A 24,241-nucleotide genomic window follows, 5' to 3' on the forward strand; every position below is an offset into this window, starting at 1 on the left:
TAAAAGGTTATTTACCCATGATTTCTAGGTGTTTCTTAGTGAGGTGTTTTTCAGGTTATCCATTTTACTATATATGTCTGCGATATAAATTGCAGGTAATTAGTATCGTCTGCATTTGATGTTTATGAAGGTAGCTTGCAAGTGTCTTACTCAGCTCATTTTGGTGTATTGAATTTAGTATTTACAGTGCTTTTATACAGTTTCTTTCCCTTCTCTAACACTTCTACCCAACGCCACCTCAAAAAAAATTTTAAAAAGAAAATAAAGAAAAAAACATATAAAATGATTTTAAAGGAGGTGAAATGGTAAAAAAGAAATATTTAGAAAACACTGAGTGTCTAGCATATGTGCCACCTACACAATGGAGCTTATTAAATACTACTGAATAACTACAGACTAAACCAATTTGTCAATCAGTAAATTAAATTGAATTTCATACTGTAAGAGATGGATTTATTCTAAGATATATATGATGAGGGAGCTATAATCTTGAATAAGAAGATATGTTCTCACATTAACATAAGTTCTTAAAATATGTATTCTGACTGACTAAATTGGCTTTATGATTCCAAAATTTATAGTACAATTTTAAGCCTAAATAGTATTTTGGTTTTTAAAAAGTAAAAAAAACACAACAACTTGATATTGTAATTTAAAAATAACTATAAATAGATTATAAAACATACTTAAAGCTCTTCAATTTTTCCTGTTTACTGAATAACCTTATTTAATTATCTACCATAAGCACATTTGGACATGCAGGTTTTGAATGAAAAGCAAATGATTTAGAACCTATTTTTGCCATTGAAATCATATTTTTGTCATTTTCATGGTTCTTTTTTTAAAGAATAAAGGAGACACCAAAATTTGCAGGTCTTAGTCATAAGTTATGGGACTGGGCAAACACTAGCATGAAGAATATTTTAGAATAGTAAGGATAATGTCCATTCTTATAATGAGGTCAAAATTTTTTATTTTCTGCAAAGAAACTCATATACATATAATTAAAATCTCAGATCAATGATAATTATATTATATAAGATAATATATATCCTATTACACTGGTATAGAATTTAGTAACCTGGAGAGATGGTGACAGTTTTGAGTTTCTACAAATTCTCCTACAAATGACTGAACAACTCAGATAGCAAAACCAAAATATCCATAGACAATAACAATAACAAAACGAGTGGCACAGTATATAAGAATGGGAAAAAACCCAGGAAGATCACGAAGATCTTTGTGGTATCAGCTTCTTTACAGGACAAAGTGGAAGGTAGAAAAAGATGTTTCTAGTGCCTTGAGAGCTAGAAGACCCATACATCATTCAAAGGTACTCACTGGATGATTTAGTAAGCCAATCTCAGAAGAAGGTTAAATGGGATTTGCCAGGTTCAATTTGAAGTTGAATGCAAGAAAGAAGTGCAAGTGAGTGCACGTCAAGTTTATGTTGTTGATGCTTTTAGGTTCTATGAACTCACACAACTAACCAAATAAAGTTTCCTTCAGGGATAGACATACTGTGAAGAATCTCTTAATGTAGAAACCATATTGACAAGACTAGAAATAACCCAAATGTCCATCTATAGGCACTGGTTGAATAAAATATGTTTCGTTCACATGATGGAGAATTATGCAGCTATACAGAGTGTAAAGAATAGCTATATAGACTACGACTAACTCTTCAGGGTACAAATTATGTGAAAACTCAAGAAAGAGACAATGTATACAGTTTGGTAATTCTTATCTAAGAAAGTTATAGATAGAATTAAACATGTTTGTATTCTCTTATTTTTTAAAAAAACATACAGTGAAAGATACTGTTATTTATGTGGGAGAGGAGAGTGTAGGATGCGTCAGGGGCAATATCTAGACTTTTCTGCTAGATCTTGGGTTTTAGATTTCATGCTGGAATCATGTAAATTTTTTACATAACAAATGAACTGAAATTTGCATTGAGTTGACAGCTTAGATAAGCAGAAAGAAATTATGCCAAGTGACCTAAAAACATTGTAATTTGACTGTAATGCCAATAAGGAAATATAAATTAGGAGTAAAAAAGAACTGTAAAAATACCCTAGAATTATGTTCAGTAAAAACATATTTGGGGTCATAATTTTGGTATTGTTATTCATAAACTATTATATGTATACAATATATAAACTAAGGTATTACTTAAAGTCTTTAAGAACCAATATCTTTAACCAAAGAGAAAAGAAAAATAAATATAAAATAAAAGAAGCTAGGTAAAATGTTAAAATATTTTATTCGAATTGAAAATATCAGTATGAGTCAGTATGAGTGAGGCAATTTCTGTTAAAGAAACATTATCTCACTCTAACTGCTGAAAAGGCCAAAAAATAGGGAACGATTCAGTAACCATCAGGAACCGAGAGCAAAGGCTATGTCTCTATTGTCTACATACCACAGGAACCTGTGCTTTTTGGAGATTTGGCTAATTTCAGTTCTGCAACAGGAAGTGGAAAATATGAGCTTGGACTCCCTGTTTTATCATAAAACAATGAAGCCACCAAAAACTACTCCAGTCTTGTCAAAAATGCTCAATATCAACCTGAAGAGACTTGCATTGATAATACAGAAGATAGTTTGAACTCTAATAAGATTTTAACAGTAATGGATTGAAGAACATTAAGTATGTTACAATTTTTTATTTCAAAAATGATAGTACTAAAAAGCACAAACAAAAATCTTCTTTAGACATATGTGGAAGATGTTACAGAGCTTCCATTGTCCTGAAAACTGGTCAATGAAGGGAAAGAATCAAGCATAACCCTGCCTTCCCTTTAGGAGCTGTACCTCAGGTTAACCAAATAGACAATGAGGGGAATTCCCTCTCTACAGAAGGAACCCAGCTGATAAAAAGAGAAATGATAGATCAAGAATATCACCATTTTACAAACACCTGTTGGAAAAAAAAAAGATCTTGGCAAGTTTCCTCAATAGCCACTATAATCTCACAAAAATAGAAATGACCAGATCTCATGTGACTCTTGATGAAAGGACACACCAACACTTACAATGAATCTTTTCAAAAACCCTTCCCTGAATCAGATCAAACCTCCAGAGCTATCTACCAGTGTTCAGGAAATATAGAGACAGAGAAATGTTTTTGGTTTTGCTTTTGTTCTCCTTTAAGTGCCAGAAAAACTCAATCAACAAAAAACAGAACGTGAGAAATTATAAAACCAATACAGAATCCACCGCAGTTTATTCAAAACAATGTTTTGAAAGAAAACAAATAAGAGAGAAGGATAAATTACATATAAAAGACATTTAAGAACACATTTACTGAACACAATATTTGGATCCTAATTCATTGGAAAAAAATGAAATAATCAGGAAAATTTGAATATTGTCTATTGGAGACTTTTAAGGTAGGTATTGTTGGGTTGTTAGGGATTATAAATTAATCATGGATATCTGTTTCAAAGTATACTTATCTTTCGGAGAAGTTTATTGAAATAGTTATGAACTAAATGATATTATGTTTGGCATTTGTTTCCAAAGGGTAACGGTGAACATGAATAGAAACATAGGTGTATGAAAAAAGTGATGATGAATATGATAGCTGGGTAATGGCTTCTGTGGGTTCATTTTACCATTGTTTTTTCTTTGCATATGTTTGAAATTTTCCATTAAAAAAGCTAATCTGAAACCTTAGAAAGCCTCAACCCCTTCCAAAGAACATGTCACAATTATCTAACTTCATTTTCCTAGACTTCACATCTGTTTTCACTGCGTTATATCCCTAAGCCTAAGGATAGTCCAAAAGAAGTCATCAAGTTGATTGGTGATATGAACTGATCAAGTTTAAGAACCAAAATCAGAACTTAATCTTTATTGTAATGACTGTCTGTTGTTCCACTTAGAATGAGAGCTTGACAAGGGTAAAACCACATCTTATATTTATGATAACATCAAGGCTTACTACAGCATCTGGAACTTTGAGCTATTCAATCGGTGTTTTAAGTAAACAGGAAAATTCATTAACATATATGCACAATTATTTTCAAAAGGATGTTTTGATTAGTTTAACACACATTTTTTTATTATGATTAAACTGGAGACCCCTAATATTACCAGTCACTCTAACAGTTTTATATACTTCGAAGGATTCAAATTACAGAATTAACTGCACTCACAATTTGTTTTTGTTGTTTTAATAACATCAGATTTGTTTTGAGAGAAACTGTTTAACAACCTTGGCAACATATGTTGGTCAGCACTCAGTCTTCTCTGGAAAAATTGAAGAGTCCTCAGACAGTGTCTTATTTCCTTCTGATCAGTAAAACAATAAAATCTTTAACTATTTGATGAGATTGGGTAATGATTAAAAAATTCAAGATCTTATTATAAACTTGTGACTGAGAAGCTTAGGGGGCATTCATGACCAGTAAAGGTGAATACAATGCATTATGACATCAAAAAGAGTTGGGTTGTAATTATAACTAAGAAAACTGAACTCTAACAAAATGGAGAGTATTCTGTTTGAAGGAAAAATATTAACAAATCATAGAGGGTAAGCTGTATTCAGTCATGAAAAAGGGTTTGGGTCAATGTATCTACAGCACTGAGCAAATGAGAGAGAGCCCTAAAAAGTAAAAGTGCCTATTTGACAGGTATATATATAAATATATATATAATATATATAAATATAAATCTGGGTTTCAGATTTAAATATAAATCTGGGTTTCATAATTCAGAATATAAATCTGGGTTTCATAATTCAATGACAGTGCTCAATATCAGCCAATAAAATGAGAGAGAGAGAGAGAGAGAAGAGAGAATATTTGCTGATAAGCTGACATAAGAATTCAGTTTCCCTCCACAGTTATTTTTTATTGTGATTAATAAATTGATAGTCCTCTTAAATATGTGTTTGATGAGTATGTCAGGACCTAAGGAATGAATAATTTCTGGGTAGTACACTGATAATAATCACATTTCTAAAACTGCCTTAGTAACCTCATCAAAACTCTGAGGGAGAGAGAGAGAGATTTTAACATTTCTAACGAGAGCTATCAAAAAAAAAAAAATCACAGTATGTGTTCTAGGGGTTAGTAAAGAGAGCAAAGAATCCTAATTTTATATTTTGACAAATAATTATCTTAATGGTAAACAATTATACCTTATAATTATGATTACTATGCCTTATTTTGTTTCTATTAATGTGTCTACATTATATTCATTCTTATTCCTGATATCAAAACCCTTGAATACAGTGAAGTCATGCTAGAATGCCCTGTTTAATGTTCCAAATAACCAATCATAATGATTTAATTTACAAAAATGGGAGCCATATTCCCTGAGCTCTAATTCTACCTCTATGGCTTACTAGCTTTGTGGCTTTGTTCAATAACCTCTGTCTTATTTTGACCATTTATAAATTGGACTTATTAATGAAACTTACTTCATAAATTGTCCATTGTTACTCTGTTATTTTTCCTTTTACATCTGTAGCACCCATCACCACCATTAATGATGCATTTAGGCTAACACACACACACACAAATTACTTTTAAGATTTTTCCCGCATATAAATTATTTCCTCATATAAATCTTTATCAATCATTATTGCCAAAAAGAATACGAATATTTTAAATATATTTTTCCAAAAGATTTTTTAATTTGTAAAGACCAAAACACTGGTAAAACTGTCTTGGGAAATTAGCTATCAAAATGCTGCCAGCTAAAGAAAAATATTTTATGGGAATTTTAAGGAAAAATATATTTTAAGGGAAATATTTTAAGGAAAATTTAATTCATCAAGTTTGTTATTCATGCTTATTGTATGAACCAGTCAGAAAATTTTTAGGATAGATATCATTATTATTACCCTCATTTTGCAAATAAAAAACAGACTTTGAGAAGTGACTTGCCTAAGGTAGTCTAGTTAGTGGTAGCTGGGACTTGGGGCAGGTTTGATATTTGGTGGTCATCAGAGCCCTGTCCACCAAGTTGTCCACAACGTATCACAGAGCAATTCCAGAAGAAAAAGTGTAGTATTAAAATGTACAGCCTATTAAAATGTACAGCCATTCATATGTTGAAGCCCTAAGCTCCAATGTGACTGTATTTGGAAACAGTGCATTTAGGATGTAATTAATATCAAATGAGGTCATAAATATGGTCCTCGATCTGGTAGGATTAGTGTCTTTATAAGAAAAGACACAACAGTTCCCTTGTTCCACCCACCCTGCAACTGCCTTTTGGGACACAGCAAGAAGATGCCCACTGCAAGCCATGAAGAGAAGCCTCATCAGGGTCTGAGGCTGCCAGAGCTGGATCTGGGACTTCTAGCCTACGGAACAGTGAGAAAATAAATTTCTGTTGTTTAAGCCACCCAGCCTGTGGTGTTTTGTTATGACAGCCTGAGCTAACTAATTCTGAGCTTTGTTCTCATTCTCAGAAGTATCAGCTGGATTTGTGTAAAATATGATGCAAATTTCACACGGAGGAGTTTTCTGTTTTCTGTCTTATATGTGTACTTTCTTTAATCTTGCATCTCCTTTCTTATGTTCCCTGAGCCTTGAATTATTTGTTTCTGGGTACAGTTTAACATAGGCTATTCCACAGGTCTGGGATTGTTCATTTTGCCAACCTTACATTTCCTAGCGACTATGGCTATGCTCTCCTTAAGTGTCAGTTCTTTGGAAAAGCCTTCTGTTTTTATCATTTGGACATAGTGCTTGGTGATAATAGAAAGCCTATGATTTTTTGTCTTTCCTCTGAACTAGAATTCAAATGATGGATATGCTAAACACAACTGTTGCTGTGTATAATGACATTCAGTATGTGGATGCTGCATCCAGATTCCATTTTAGGGCAGCCATCTGTCCGTTAGCTGGCAAAATATTGGAAGATTTATACCTTAATAAAACCACACGCATAAGTGCAACCTACACTCCTTCATGTGCCCTCCAAGAAGCTTCACATTCGCTAGTGAATTTTCTTTAGCTTTTTACTAACTTTAAGACTATTTGGTAGTGAGATTTTAGACCTGTTAAGCCTGAATACGAGGATTTTAGCATATTTCTCACTTGGTATGGTTTTCAGTAAATCTTCATAAATTGACATGAATATCATGAAATTTAAAAGATTAAGAAATAGTCTCTATTTTTCTAGGCCTATACAAACTAATATTTTTTAGCACTGCAGAGCTTATAAAACCTTTTCCCTTCTTTTTAAATTTAATATCCAGAGCAACCTGTGGGATTGCTCAAGGTCACATAATCCATTAGCAAAGAAACCAGGACTCAAAAGAAAATGTCCTTTCTCCAAATACCGTGCCCTTTTCATCACCCCTCATAGTTACCTATTTATCTATGCACTGAATTATTGTACATTATTTTACTTAATTATAGCTATCAATAATAATGATAATTTACTGAACTCATTATACACTAGGAACTTTATTTATTGCTCTAAGTAAATTGCTCCATTTGATTGTTACAATATACTGATGATGTAGACATAATTTCTTAAAAATATAGTACATAAGAACTTATAAAAAACAATTGTCTACATACATACAGAAACTTATGCACTTTCTCCTTAAAGTATAAATAAATATTTTGTGTGTGTGTGTGTGTGTGTGTGTGGTAGGGTCTACTAATACTTCTTCACCCCTAAATTCTTTACCTTCTTTAGTTAGGTTTTTTTCATATTTAAAAAATGTTATAATCTCAGAAGTCCTGTTTGTTTATTAGTTGGTTTTTATGCATTGTTAAGAGTCTGTTGTATTCTTTCAACCTACTACTAACTCTAATACGTATTTGACTTTCTTATTTGTTTTCCATAATATTGAAGTACAAAGATGTACATTCCTGTCTTTCATATGATAATCCATTTCAATCGATTAACCACTTCTCAAAATATTATTATAGAATGCCTACCATGTGCTAAGCACTGTTATGAGCACCAGATTCATAGTGGAAACAAGACAGACAAACATCCCTTCCCTCATGGAGTGTATACCTTGGTGCAGGGGTCTATTCTCTTTATACATTTCTATTCTCTTGTCTTTGTATTAAAACTGGGATATATTTCTGTCAGTGTTCTGGAGGCTGATTTGGGGTATTTATACATGTATATGCTGCAGCAATGCTCCAGCTGGGGCCTGAGCCCCACTAGCACTGCCATAGTTTGGGTAGAGATGCCAAGCTCATGGCCCACAACAGGTCTACTGAATAGATCCCAACGTCATTTGCATTCACATTGAAATTTAAGGAGTGCTGCTTTATATGTATTCAGCAGAAACCATATTCACCTGAGACGTCTTTTCCTCTAGGTGCTCTTCCACTCCTTTGTGCTTCAAAAGCAAGAACATTTCCCTACAGATGCAGGTCCCATTGTGTCTTCAACTTGATCGCAACGTATTGTGAAATCAGAATCTCTCTGACACATGCAAAAAGTTAGCAACTGATGTAGTTTTTATTGAATGAATAAATGAATGATGAAACATTTTAAAATATATATTTTTAAGAAAATAATTTCAATTTAACATTTCTGAATTATACAATATATTGAAATAAGGAACAATATAGTCTGTGTCCATAAAAATATTTATCTATATACCAGTGGAGTCTGAAATATAATGTATGGTAGAGCTGAAAAAGTTAAGTATTTTCCTAATTTTAAAAAAATATATACATATGAAATATGTATGTACCTGTCCACTTGCATTTCTTGACATTGTTAAATAAAGGACAGACTTTTTCCAAACTGATAAATCACTACTTCTGCAGAAATTGCCACACAACCAAGAGAAATATATTCACAATTTGCCTTAATTTTCAAACTCCACATACCAAGCAAACAAAAAATTCACATATTTGCACTAACAGCTTTGTATCTATCTATTTTTAGGACAGATGGCTACTTCTTTCTCTCCACACTGCGGGGAAACTAAACTATCTTTGGAAAGTGTAGTGCACTAATCCTGCTCCATACTCAAGGATCCACACAGATAACTGTTGTGTATTAAGACAGCAGGCAGGAAACATTTTCTTCTTCAAAACACAGTGAATTACTTTGCTTAATTGTATATTTCTAACATACTACTACAGACTATTTCAAATATTAAATTGTAAAAATGACCAATTTTTGAATTTCATTTTCTTCCTTACATTTTCCCTCTGTGCATAAATCGCTTATTGTAATCAATATCCCAAAATTGAAAAAAATTGCAAAAAAATAGATGAGCAATATATACTCTGATTCTGCATCCACTTCCAATAAACACTGCATTTTATATATTAAATAGGTGTGTCTAACAGCAATGCTTCTCTGATGATATAGCTTACTTTTTCTAAGGCATTATTCTGTAATTCTTTTAAGTGTAAAATCTCTTTTAAAATTTTTCATTTTGATATAAATTTAGACTTAGAGAAGATAGCGAAGAGAATACAGTCTTACATATCCTTCACCCAGTCCCACATTATCTACCCCTACTATATACGTATTCCTGTCTCCTGGAATCTGTGACATTTTCTCCACCTTTCTTTGTTTTCCATGACCCGACATTTTTGAAAAGTACTCAGGTTTTAAAATAAAATGAACTTCAGTTTCATTTTGTCTGAAGTTTTCTCGTGCTTAGACTGAGGATATGGATTTGGGGGAAGAAGAGCATGTGTCCTTCTCATTGCTTTGTATCAGAGAATACATTCTATCACTATTTTTACTACTGGTGATGTTAACCTTGATCTCTTGGTTAGGGTAGTGTCTGTTAGGTTTCTCTTCTTCACCGTCAAGTTGCTCTTCTTTTTTCTTTCTTTCTTTTTTTTTTCTTCACTTGCTGTACTCTATTTATTAGAAGTGTGTTAGTAAGTCCAGCCCATGCTTAAGGGGAGAGAATTAAGCTCACCTCTTGGAGGCAGGAGTATCAAAAAATTTGTGAACATGTTAAAAACACCATAGTAAATAATAAATATCTTGGAGGAGAAGCTTTTAAAAGTTATGCAAATTTCCTGTTTCTTCTACTAAATGTAATATTACTTAATCTATCTTTCCTGCAGCAATTACTGGTGTGATGTTCTAATGGTGATTTCTCTAGTTCATTCCTTCCCTCTACATATATAAACTGGAATCCATCTGTAAAAAAGGAGTGGTCTTTTTTCCTCCATTTAATCATACATTGAATTATTTACTTATATCACTATAGAATCAGGGAGTTATAATCCAGGACTATCATTGTTTATCTTATGGATCAAATTGTTTCAGTTTTAGCCAGAGAAAGCTTTTTGCAGTTTTCTCCTTTGTCATCATCTCCTCCTTCTCCTTTTCTTTCTCTTTCATCTCCTCTTCCTTTTCCTTCCCTTCCTCCCACACTTCTTCTTCTCCTTCTTCTTGTTTCTGTTGTTATTGTCATTGTTGCTACTATTGTTTTTATTTTTGATACTACCTTACCTTCTGGCACTGAAATTTACTCCAGGATCATCTTGTATTTTCCCTGTCACAGCAATTTCCCCAAGAAGCCCTGGTTGCTTTAATTGGACAATTGTATTTGGAAACCAAAATACGGGTGCTAAGTGTTTTCTTTGGTAGTACAGAGACCATTTCTAGCCTCTCTTGGCATTAGCAGGGTTAAGAAGTGTATATTTGTGTACTAAGCCATGTATACGCACATCTATATTCATCTCTGTATCCATCCATATGTATACATATTATAATGAATATGTGCTCCTACTCATATCTCCAAGTTCAATCCAACACCATATCTATCATTTGCCCATTGCTTATTTACAACTTTTTCTCCTAAGGTGAGAGATCTGGCTCACATTATCTATATTATATTTAATTATTTGTTCAAAAATCATATATATGTATAGTTGTTTCAAAATTGCCTAGCCCTTTAGGCTTTTCCACTAAGGCACAGTATTTGGGTATTATTTTTGTCTTTCATCTTATAGTATCTAGTCAAAATATTCTGAGTTACTCAAGACAGCTCTTTTATTTCCCACTTGTTTCACTGTTGTTATGTCACATATTAGTAATATGGTTAGATATATTAGCCACAGTCTGGATTCCATACTGGTGTCCCCCCTCTTTTTGTCAATCTGGTTGATTTTTTTCAAAAATCTGCATGCAATAAAATTCACTCTTTGTGGTGTACAGTTCTGTGGGTTTGACAAATGCATTGAGCTGTGCATCTATCTCCACGATACTGTACAGAATAATTCCATCATTCCTCAAACTTCTTTCTGCTGCTGCTGCTTTGTAATCAGCTCTCCCCTTCACACCCATTCCTGGCAATTACTGATGTATTTTCTGTCCCTATAGTTTGTCTCTTCCAGAATGTCATAAAATTGAAATCATACAATGTATTGCCATTGGGTTGAGTTCCTTACACTTAATAAAGTGCTTTGAAAATTTTCCATATGTTTGTAAATACGTAGTTACTTACTTGTTTAGCTAAGTAATAGTTCACTTTCTGGATGCATCTAAGTGTGTTTACCATTCATCTGTTGAAGGACATTTGGGTTGTTTCCATTTTTTTTTCAGTTATGAATAAAACTGCTATAAACATTTGCATGCAGATTTGGGGTGAATATAAGTTTTAAATTCACTTAAATAAATACCTAGTGGTAGAATTACTAAACCTAATGGTAAGTATAAGTTTAACTTTATTAAGAAAAAATACTGCCAAACTATATTTCAAGGTGGCTGTACCATTCTTGCCTTTCTCCCAGCAAAACATGAGAGTTCCAGTTTCTCAGCATCTTCAAGAGCTCTTGTTATTTCCACGTTTGTTTTTGTTTTGTTTTATTTTTAGCTATTATAATATATGTACAGTGGTATCTCATTTTGGTTTTAATTTGAATTTTCACAAAGATTAATGACATTGAGCATCCATTCACATGCTTATTTGCTACCCATATACATTGTTCCGTGAAGTGTCTGTTCAGATCTCTGCATGTATATTTTGGTGGGAATTGTTTGTTTTATGATAGTGAGTTTTAATAATTCTTTACATATTCTAGAGAGAATTCCTTCATAACACATAAGGGTTGCAAAAACTTTATTCCAGGCTTTGACTTGTCTTTTCATTCTTTTACCCTTTGGTAACCATAAGTTTGTTTTCTATGTCTGTGAGTCTATTTCTGTTTTGTAGACAAGTTCATTTGTATCATTTTTTTTTTTAGATATTCCACATATAAGTGATATCATACAATATTTGCCTTTCTCTCTCTGATTTACTTCACTTAATATGATAATCTCTAGGTCCATCCATGTTGCTCCAAATAGAATTTGGGATTAACAGATTCAAACTACTATATATAAAATAGATAAACAGGACCTACTGTATACCAGAGGGAACTTTATTCAATATCATGTAATAAACGGTAATTGAAAAAGAATATATACATTCTTTTTCAGAATCACTTTGCTGATACATTAAATTGAAGTATACTTCAATTTTTAAAGAAGTATCTCTTTATCAGCTTATATGGTGTTCAAAAATTTCTATTCAAAATAAGAAAATCCTAAAATCCTTGTTTTCTCTGCAGTCACCTGTTTTTACCCAGGTTTTGTGCTATTTGATTGCCCTTATTGATCAGTTTTCTGAGTCCAAGGAAGTAATTACTTTGAAGTTTCTTCTGCTCTTTCTTTTATGTAAGGATGGAAATGGTGCTTCTCCTAGCTTTCTACATGTCAAAGCTGAGACAAGAAGTCTGCCATATATATATTTTAGCAATATTATACACTAGTGGAATTCTTGAGATTAAATTCCTCTAATTTTTCATAAACAGAGAATATAGATAATTAAGGAAATCAAATAACTTCATTTCAATTCCAGTTATATATAATAATGTGTGGTTTATTCAAAAATTAATCAGGTGTATATGCAAACCTCTTTCTTTTCCTTTATAAAAGATGTAAGAAAAATATGTATGTCAGTTTACAAAATGTGTTTCTAAGTGATATATTTTGTACTTTTGGATGTGTTTATGAAGTAGTTATGGAATTTTGTACTTATCCTTAAAGAATCTGAAGCAATCAGATTAAACTTAATGTTTAATTGGTAAAATAGAGGAAACTCTACAGAGCCTATTGGTACTCTATTTTACCAATTTTTTACCAAAAGTTTAACTATTCTGTTATACTTTATTCTAGTAGATCATCTGGCTGCTTACAACTCATGTCCTAAAAAACATTAAGTATAAAAAGTATTTTTAAATAATTTAAATATATAAGTCCATAATACACAAAACAAAATATCCTTTACTTCACTTAAAATAGGCAATATTTTATTTTGTTTTCCTAGAACAATAGCCTATATCTATTATATCTTTTTAAAAAATATATTTTAACCTTTGGAAAACACATCTCACTTGTATCTTTGGATATAAAAATTATCTTCCTAAGTTTGTTATTATTCTTTCAAAAAACTTATCTTTATTTAATAACTATTGTTGAATGTTTCCTAGGAGTGTTGTTACACAGTAAGGAGAATTAAAAACAAATAATCCTTAGGGGTAGAATACTCAGAGAAATAACATTAGCATACTTTATATTTTAATTTTTCTTGTTAAATATTGGTGATTAGTGTCACTGAATCTGAATCTAGGTCACAGTCTAAAAGATTTTGGATATAAAAGACAAAGGGGAAAACAATTGAACTAATACTTATTTAGATGTCCCAGACATTCAGTTTCTGTATGTAATAAATGTGTTATCCAAAATGGAGCAATTAAAGATGTAAAGAGAATAAAACTTGTTTACATTCTCCTTTATCACCAAGAATTTCCACCACTAACTCACTATGCCCTATATTTTGAATTGTCTTTTTTAAAAAAGGCTTAGTATTACTACATTATGTTTTCATACTAACTATCTTGTTTAGGCTGATTAGCAGGTATGGTAATGCAAATGAAAATATTCTGCACAATCCACAGAATGTTTCTCTGCAAAGTGCTCTAACCACTTTTTGAAGCAATAGCTCTAGGCTAAATTTTTCCAAGTTAAAGTTTGTTTTCAATACTTTTCCTCTCCAGGATGCATTTAAATAATAAAATACCTATAATAATAATACTCATTTTTAATAACCCTCAGATTAAAAATAATTCCCCAATTAACCTTCACTGATGGAACTGCGTATATCTTGCAGAATATTTGAAAGAGGAATCTCTACAGAGCCTAATACCACAGGTGATGGATCTACCTCTAGTCAGTGTCACAGGAACTATAGTTAACACTGTAGTACTACTGAACACTTGCGAAGTCATTTCAAATTAGCTTAAAACACAGAAGTTGAGACAAAACAATCCCTGTTTTAATTCTATGTAGACATCTGCATAAACACAGAACCATCTATTTAAACACAAACATATGTGTTGACAGCCAAACTATTGACAAAATAAATCAAAATAAATATTTTGGCCAAAGCTTTGGCTTAGGGTAAATGTTTGATATTAATTGCAGCTCAAAATGTATATTTGAGTTTTCTTGAACCTTATTGAATGACACAATAATGGCCTTAGCTCCATTGAAGTACGAATGAAATAAGAATGCAAAATGAAATATAACTGAAGATAATTCAGCATTGGTTTCTCTGATAACTAGTTGCTATACATATACAGTTTGAGTCATAAAAGATGAAAACCATAGCATATGAGTATTGAAAAGTCCGTGTAGCAAACTAATGAAACTTCCGTTGGTTACATTTTAGGGTTTTAAATAAATAGTATCAGAATGATAACTTTGTTTTAGAAAACAATGCTTTTTCAGCAAAAAATGTATAATAATTATAATTAACATGTCGTATTTGTCAAAACTGCGGGTAAGATTGAGCTGATCTCTGAATAAAAATTCACGAGACAAACAAACTGGCGTTCATAGACAAATAATACACAGAAAAGAATGATGGTGATAATACTGAAGGGCACGCCATTCTAAATCCAAAGGATACATGTCCTTCTGAATACGGACATCAGAACAGTACCACAGTCAACCAAATACACTAAGTGCCAGCAGTGTATGGGGTCACTGTTCTAGGTGCTGGGGACATAGGGATGAAGAAGACAAAAAGCAAACTTGCCTTCAATGAACTTATATCCTACTGGCAAGAAACTAAAAATTGACAAAGATATAAAAGGGATAATAATATATTAATGAGTGATTCAGGGAATGGGAAGCAGCTTCAGCTGGGAAGGGAAAACTTCTTTTAGGAGTTAATACTTGAGTTAATCTAATGATGAGAAGAAAGCACCCATGAGATCAGTGGAAGGAGTCTTCTGAGCATAAAAAAAAGTTAAAATATAAAATAATTCCTTGATAAATACATGTTAATGATGTTTGCAAAGTGAAGACTCACATGGGAAAAAATTTGTCATGATTTAATAAAGTTAAATGTATGTACACATCCTATGACCTAGTAATCTCACTTTGTTTATATTTTTTAGATAAATTACAAGAATGTTCATGGCAAAAAGTTAAAATTAGAAAAAAAGGAAGAGCAGATCTGTATGTGTATGGTCAATTCATTTCGTTGTGAAGTGGAGGCTAACACAACATTGTAAAGCAACCATACTCAAATAAAAATTAATTAAAAAAAAAGGAAGAATAGAAAACAACTCAAATGTATATCAAAAAGCAATGAAAATGAATAAAGCACAGATATAGATATAAATATATATAAATAAAGAAACAATTTTGAAGCATAAAAATTTTTCAGAAAACTGCATGTAGTATGAGACCATTGGTATGAAGTTTAAAACTGGTAACACTAAGTAATATATTATTTAGGAATAGGTGCCTGTGAGATAAAACTATCAGGAAAGGAAAGGAAAATAGTAAGATAAAATCCACAATATGGTCATCTATGGTGAGAAGGAGGGGAATAAAATGAAAGGAGACACAACGGATTGGTAAGGTTCTATTTTTCAAGTGAAGAAGTGGGTAAATGGGTCTTTATTACAATTCTCTAAAATATATAGATAGTATATATTCCCTTCTATATATTATTGGTACTTTTAAATCAAATTGTTCAGGAATAAAATACAAGATAAATAACAATATAACAAAAAGAATTAGGATAAAAGTTACAGCACAGTTAAATGTCATCTGTAGAATAGCTCTCAAAACATAAAATAAATTGAATTTCAGTGGCACCACTGATGTTGGATGCAGTAGCACATGTCATTAATTATTTTCCAAATAAGTATAAATTTAACAAGGATTTTTAAAAATCACTGATGAAACTTTATAAAAATTTTCTAAATTTTCATCATTGTTTTTTACCATGATACCTTTAATTCATTCTAAAATAAATATTGGGGTTGTAGTTAAAATTCACACACAAGAAGATACGATTTATCAAAAATAACAGCTCTTTTCTGTGCAAATATAAGTGGTATTATATTTTTAATTTCAAATTTCACTTGTTCATTGCTGGAATATGAGACTGAGTTTGACTTTTCTATATTAACCTGGTATCCTGTAACCTTGTTATAACCTCTTATTAGTTCCAGTTCCAGGAGAGTTGGAGTTTTCTTCCTTTGTTTTGTTTTTCGATTGTTTTGGATTATCTACATAGGTGATCATGTCATCTGCAAACAAAGACAGTTTTATTTCTCCCTTCTCAAACTGTATACCTTTTATTTCCTTCTCTTGTCTTATTGCAGTAGCTGGAACTTTCAGTATAATTGTTGAAAAGGAGTGTTGTGAGGGCGACATCCTTATGTTGAACCTGATGTTAGTAAAATAGCTTTGAGTTTCTCACCAGTTTTCTCAAATTAATTGTAGGTGTTCTGTAGATATTCTTTATCAAGCTGAGGAAGTTCCTTCTCTATTGAGTTTACTGATGTTTTTATCATGAATGAGTGTTGGGTTTTGCTAAATACTTTTTCTGCCTCTATTGATCTATCTATATCAATCTATATGATCATGTGCTCTTCTTTTAGCTTGTTGGTATGATGGAGTATATTGATTGATTTTTTGAAAGTTGAACCAGGCTTGCATATTTGGGATAAATTCCACTTGTTTGTGCTTTTTAATTATTTTAATATATTGCTAATTAGATTAATTAATATTTAGAATATTTAGAATTATTAGAATTCTAATAAATATTAGAAAATATTATTTAGAATATTTTTCTAAATAATATTTAGAATTTTTTCTATGTTCATGAAAGATATTGGCCTGCAGTTTTCTTATACTGTCTTTGTCTGGTTTTGATAGTAGCATAATGCTGGCCTTACAGAATGAGTAAGAAAGTATTGGGTTAGCCAAAAGTTTCCTTTGGTTTTTAAAGTAAAAATGAAAGATACATTTTTCATTTTTGCCAAGAACTTTATAGAACAATGTATTCACCATTTTTTCACACTACCTTCTGCCATTTTTCAGGCAGCTTCATAATTCCATCTTCCCAAAACTTTTTATCTTTTTGAGCAAAGAACTGTTCCAGGTGCCTTTTACAGTCTTCCAGGGAATTGAAATTTTTTCCATTAAGAGAATTTTGTAAAGACTGAAATAAATGGAAAACTGAAGTGCAATGTTTGTTGAATACAGTGGATGAACCAGAACTTCCCAGCCAAGCTGTAACAATTTTTGCCTGGTCATCAAAGAAACATGCAATCTTACATTATCCTGATGGAAGATTATGTGTTTTCTGTTGACTAATAGTGGACGCTTTTTGTCGAGTGCTGCTTTCATTTGGCCTAATTGGGAGCAGTACTTGTTGGAATGAATCGTTTGGTTTTCCGGAAAAACCTCATATAATAGAGGACTCCTAATCTCACCATATACACAACATCACCTTCTTTGGATGAAGACCGTCCTTTGGTGCAGTTGCTGGTGGTTCATTTCACTTGCCTCATGACCTCTTCTGTTCCACATTATTGTACAGTATCTACCTTTCACTGCCCATCACAATTTGCTTTAAAAATGGAACGTTTTTGTTAATTTAAGTAGATAATCACATCTAGAAATACGGCCAAGAAGGTTTTTTTTTGCTTAAATGAAACTTTATAACAATTATAAAGTTATGTGGAACCCAAACACCACAGCGATTCACATAACCAAGCTGGTGAAAATGATTTTCAACGCTTGATTTGGATATTTTGAGTATGTTGGCTATCTCCCACTTGGTATAACGTTGATTGTTCTCAATTAATGTCTTGATTTGATCGCTATCAACTTCAACTGGTCTACCGACCGTGGAGCATCATCCAGCGAGAAATCTCCAGCACGAAACTTCGCAAACCACTTTTGACATGTTCGATCATTCATAGCACCTTCTCCATACACTGCAGAAATCGTTTTGTGCATTTCAGTCGTGTTTTTACCCTTGAAATAATAAAGCATAATATGCCAAAAATGTTGCTTTTTTTCTTCCATCTTCAATATTAAAATGGCTACACAAAAATTCACCAGTTTTGATGGGTTTTTTTTTAAATGCATGTTGATTTGACAGCTGTCACAATACAATCTAACAAAATTGTTTAGAATAAAAAAGACAACTAAGTACTACTGATGCCATGTTGTGGAAAAAAGCAAATGAACTTTTTGGCCAACGCAATATTTCCTGTTTCTATCTGAAAAAGATTGTAGAGAATTGGTATAATTTCTTCCTTAAATGTTTGGTATTGATAGGTATTTCTATTATTTGGAATCTATATAAGACATATAAATATGTCACAAGGTAGAAAATAATGACATTTTTGTACTGACATAATCCTATAAGAATGGTAATGCCAAGAAATGTTGCTATGTCAACAAAAATCTTAATTGTATTCAATTGTTTTTTATGGCAGACCATTTTAAATTCAACTTTCGATTTGGTAATTGTTTTTATGTGACATTAACTGACTTTAATTAACATCTGAATTACATAGTATATACCTAACAAGGAAATGTGAATTGGCTCTTTTTGAGGTGAAAGGTTCTGTATAAAATTCACAACATTAAAATCACAAAAAGATTAAATTAAGATGTTGCTTTTAAGATTTTAAGCTTTTTCTTATTTTTCCTTATTAGCAAATTATTTGGAAACGAATGAAAGTATTTCAGTTATTTCCTAGAGGGAAGATTTTGCTTCATAGTCTCTAAAAATATGTGAATTTAGAAGATTGACTCACAGGCAATTAGAAAAATCTTTATTTTAATAATATGTAATTTCTAATTATGAGGAAATTGCATCAAATTACCACATTATATTATGCAAGTTTATTATGTATAGTATATAAAAAGTGACTACAATGACCACTTTCAATATAATAAGTACTCTATTTCTGACCTTATTTCTCATCAGAGACTGAGGATTCTCTACGGGAAACCCAGCAGATCAATTAGTTGCATGTGTGCTCTGGATATTAATGAGGATTTGAGGGCTGTTGAAAATGAAAGTGATATAGTAGAATAGGGGAAAGGGCATATTTTTTTCTATATTATAAAAGTAAATTTAATGTTAAGTTTATTCCTCTTTTCTCACTTCTAGAAAACATGCAGCATTTTAAGTTAACTATTAGTATGTTTCAATTAAAAAAAGAAATCCAAATCCATTATTATTATTATTGTTGTTGTTGCTGTTGTTATCGTTACTATTACAGTAGTAGGAGAAATAAATTTATGCATATTTTGTCTCCCAAGAAATTAAACTTTTCTTAAAAACTATACTCTGGCTTAATAACAAAAATAATAACTTTAAAAAAGAGATTTAAAATTTCTGCATACAATGTCTCTCTCTGAAGCAAGGACATATGTTCAAGCACATTTACAAAATGATCCATGTGTGCTACCATTTCCCTGCATTCACCTCCATCACCACTAGAGCTCAACATTTCTGAATCAGTTCATGGTGAGTTCTTGGTTTTTCAGACCCTACCTGTATTTATCAGTTAACAAATTTAAATACTAATTATTTTTCTTACCAAAACAGTGATGATTGTTTTCTTCAACCTACTGAATTGAAATATGAGCAAACTACCATTTAAAAAAAAATGAGGGAGAGGGGAAAAAAATATTAGTCTTCCCCTCAATCCAGTCAGCCTTCTTTGGACAGAATAAACATACATATCTGCAAGATATAATTCACTAACTGACAGGGAAAGTATAAACTGTTATTTCTAGCCTACATCAGTGAATAGATGGTATTTAAATGGCGTTTTCCATTTAAATGATAATAGAATTTTCAGAAGAAGAAACTATGTGGGTGATGATATCATGGTTAGAGTTTGGGAGTTTGAGAAAATAAAGAGAATTTTTAAATCTTTCTCTGTATTAAAAAAAAAATAGAGAGCTAAGTCTGAAAGAGAGAAAGAGGATTTTTCTTATTAACTATGTGAAGTAATACGAGGAAAACCTTAGTTCTTTAAAAAATTCTCAGTTCAATAGCGAACACAAATCTTTCATTTACACAGATTTCCAATAGTAAACAAATGCATGGTATCTCTTTAGTGTATGTGTCTGTGACAAGCAGCTGCTATGGTCCTTCCCTGAATGTCCTGTTAGCCTAAAAGTTGTCATGCTGTGGAGGAAGCGTCTGAGGAGTGTGAAGAAGCCACACCCTCTGACGTTGGGTCATGGTTCTTTCCCTGAACTAGGATGCAAAGGACTGATTCCTACTCACCGTCCAGCTTATCAGAGTCAGTGATTATGGTAAAGGTTGGGTTAGCTCTGTCTTTCTATGGATGGATAGCTAGTCATCCTGACCAGTAAAGACTGGGAGTTGAAGAAATTCAGAACAGCCACTAATATTTTTATTATTGTTTTTACTGTAAAATGAAACAAGGGAAATCTACTTAAAAATATTAAGGGAAAATATTATCCATTTTTAATAGGATTGAAGTTCCCTCTATGCAGCCAGTAGGCAATTAATTAACCAGGTTTTAAAGATAAATATTAACAATAACCTGTAACTGTTGTGAATACAGATATTTGGGAAACCTGGAGTAGCAAAACATCATTTAAATGGAAAACGAATCAAGAATAAGAAAAACCTGCTTATCTTTTAGAGTGCAGGGAATAAACAGTATCAGTACCATTTTTAAAGCCCTTTTGCTGTTTTGGCATATGACTGAAATTTATCTTATATACTGAAATTTATCTTATATATACAATAACATGAAGAGAGGAAAAGAAACAACTTTTGGGACTTTGTTACTTAACTGGTAGGTTAAAATAAGGGAAGAAAGAAAAGGTAAGCAGAACAATTTAAATAATTTCATTCAAAATATAAGTTGGATAGAAAGTAGTATACATCCCTAGGGGCCTCAATAGAAATGTGGAATAAACCCCAGAGGAAAACAATGGACTACAACCTGCAGTCAAAAAATAGAATTGTGTTTCTTTTTTTTTTTTAATCTTTGACCCTTTCCTTGTTAATATTGTATGCTGTGTTTTTTAAGGAAATGACAGAAAGTCAGATTATATTTTCTACATGTAACACAGAATAAATTCCATGGTAATAGACTTCAAAATAGTGACCACATAATTTAATGGTATTTAGATTGTTTTCCTTCTTCCCTCCCTCCCTCCTTTTCTCTGTCATTTATCTAATATTTAACACCAACTAATTCAAATATTATGTTGAGTCAAAAAATATGGATAGGTTACCATGCTCATTCCTTTTTACTTATTCTAAGCATGAGTTTTTACATACTTTCAAATCCAAGAGTTAGCTTCCTCTAAGGTATTTTGGAAAGGGGAAGCTTTACTATGTTATCAACATCACAATTTCTCTTTACTCTGGGTCCCAACTTGTGCAGGGGAGGAGTAAAGCACATCAATTTCCCACCTGTAACTTTTTGGGACAACAGACCTTGTGTGATAGGTTTATCCCTGTGTTATTCAGTTTAAAATAATAACATCATAATCCAAGGTATGCTCTGTTACTCCATGTCCTATCTCCTTCCAGTGATCCCTGGCAGTTTGGGGAGATAAATCTATTAATTACTGTTGGTTGGCTAATAAGTAATGCTTGCATCAAACACAACAACAACAACAACTACACACACACACACAAACCCCAAGGACAATGTCAACAAAGTCTAAACCTACATTGTAGATGAAAAATTGATTTAACTGCATCAAAATCAGCGCTGCTGTTCCGGCCAGGGAGGGCATGACATCACCATGCACAGCAGCAGTTACTTATGGGTGACCTTTTATTCTTTTTAATTAATTTTTATCAAGGTATAGTTGATTTACAACGTTGTGTTAGTTTCTGCTGTACAGCAAAGTCAATCAGTTATACAGATACATAGATTTTTAGATTTTTAAGATTCTTTTTAGATTCTTTTCCCATATAGGTCACTACAGAGTATTGAGCAGAGTTCCCTGTGCTGTACAGTAGGTTCTCATTAGTTATCTCTTTTTATAGTAGTGTGTATGTGTCAATCCCAATCTCCTAATTTGTCCCTCCCCCCTGCTTTCCCCTTGGTAACCATAAGTTTGTTTTCTACATCTGTGACTCTTCTTCTGTTTTGGAAATAAGTTCATTCGTACCAATTTTTTAGTCCACATATAAGTGATATCATATGATACTTGTCTTTCTCTGTCTTACTTCACTCAGTATGACAATCTCTAGGTCCATCCATGTCGCTGCAAATGGCCTTATTTCACTCTTTTACATGGCTGAGTCATGGGTGATATTTTATTCTTTCACATTCTGTTCTTGGTCCTGTTATGGACCCATAGAAAGCCCCACCTACCTGGATGGTTACTTTGTAACTTAGAGGCAAGAGAAGATTTAAAACTAAAGCTTTTCTTTACTTCTCATACCAGATAATTCAAATACCCTAATCATATATATATATATATATATATATATATAAATTAATATATACTAATTATATATGCAGTGCTATAAAAGCAAAGAACAATGCCCTTTCCTCCACAGAGGACAGAATGATGAATTCTGCCCAAGACAGACTTTTCAGAGATCACACATAGGCCTTGAAAGAAGGGTAGAATTTAAATGCCTATAAAATGGGAAAGAAGAGCATATCACAGTGAAGAGAATGAATCAAGACACAGAGAAATGAGATAGCATCTGTGGGGATAAGTAATGAGTCTGGAATAGCTGGGATTTAAGTGTGAGGCTGGGGAGTAGTAACAGCAGTAAGGAAAGATGAAGTTGGAGAGATAGAGACTGATTTCTTCCAACAGATGAGTTTTCTCTTTCAATTATTAGAATTAGCATTGCTCAAAATAAATACTCCATCAGCTATAGCTTTCAAACGTTAGTCAAAGAGAGTCTGATATTTTGGCAAATGACTTGATGTGAAAGTATAACTACATTTTTCCTACACTTTAAAAATGACTCATCATTAGTAACTGTTGCATTTTTTTGTTTTTACTTATTATACCTTCATGTTCATTCACCTTCTAAAACTTCTCATTTCAAAAGAAACAGAGAAACAATTTACTGAGCTGAAGTTAAATTCCATAAGAGACTACCTCAAAGGAATTTCTCTTATTACACAAAATTGCTTTGGGTAAAATGGTGCAAAGGTCTCATTCATTTTAATGAGCATTTGCTTATTAAAAATAATAAGCATTTATAATATGAGCTTTTGGTTTTTTAACATGGGGACACTTTTTCACTTTAAAATTTCCAGAAATCATAACACTTACTTGCAAATTACATTCACTATTCTTAAACAATCTTAGCTTCTCCTTACTTTAAAGTCAAATGTTACTGTGAATTTTGTTGACTAAATTTGCTCCAGCAATAAGGTGTAATGAAGAGGGTTGATAAACTACCTGTATATTATGTCACAGTATTTTCAGAAACAGATTGTCCTGATCACTGTAGAATCAAGGTGCATGAGCAGGACCAAGGGAATAGTTTCACCTTGTCTGTAGACAATAAAGTGGTGCATTTTAGAAAGAAAAAATTTAAATCGTAATAGAACTGATTAAAAGTCGGTCTGCTTTATATTAACACACTGTACTGCCAACTCTAAATATTATCAGTTATAGAAGTACTACTCCCTAAAAAAACTATTTTTGCTCTAAGTTAATATATTGGTGGTGATTACTGCAAGTTTTAATTATAATATACATGTACACGTATATGTGAATTTCAAGAAGAATTGGAAGACAGGAAATACTTGAAGAAATAATGATTGAGAATTTCTAAAAGTTGGAGAAACATATACATCCTTAGGTTGTAAAAACCTGTAAGATTCTAAATAGAAGAGGTTGATGAGGGATTAACAGATACAGACAGCATAGTGAAATTTAAGAACATGAAAGGTAAAGAGAAGTTTCTAAG

The sequence above is a fragment of the Grampus griseus genome (genome assembly GCF_964374135.1).
Source record: "Grampus griseus genome assembly, chromosome: 13".
Lineage (NCBI taxonomy): Eukaryota > Metazoa > Chordata > Mammalia > Artiodactyla > Delphinidae > Grampus > Grampus griseus.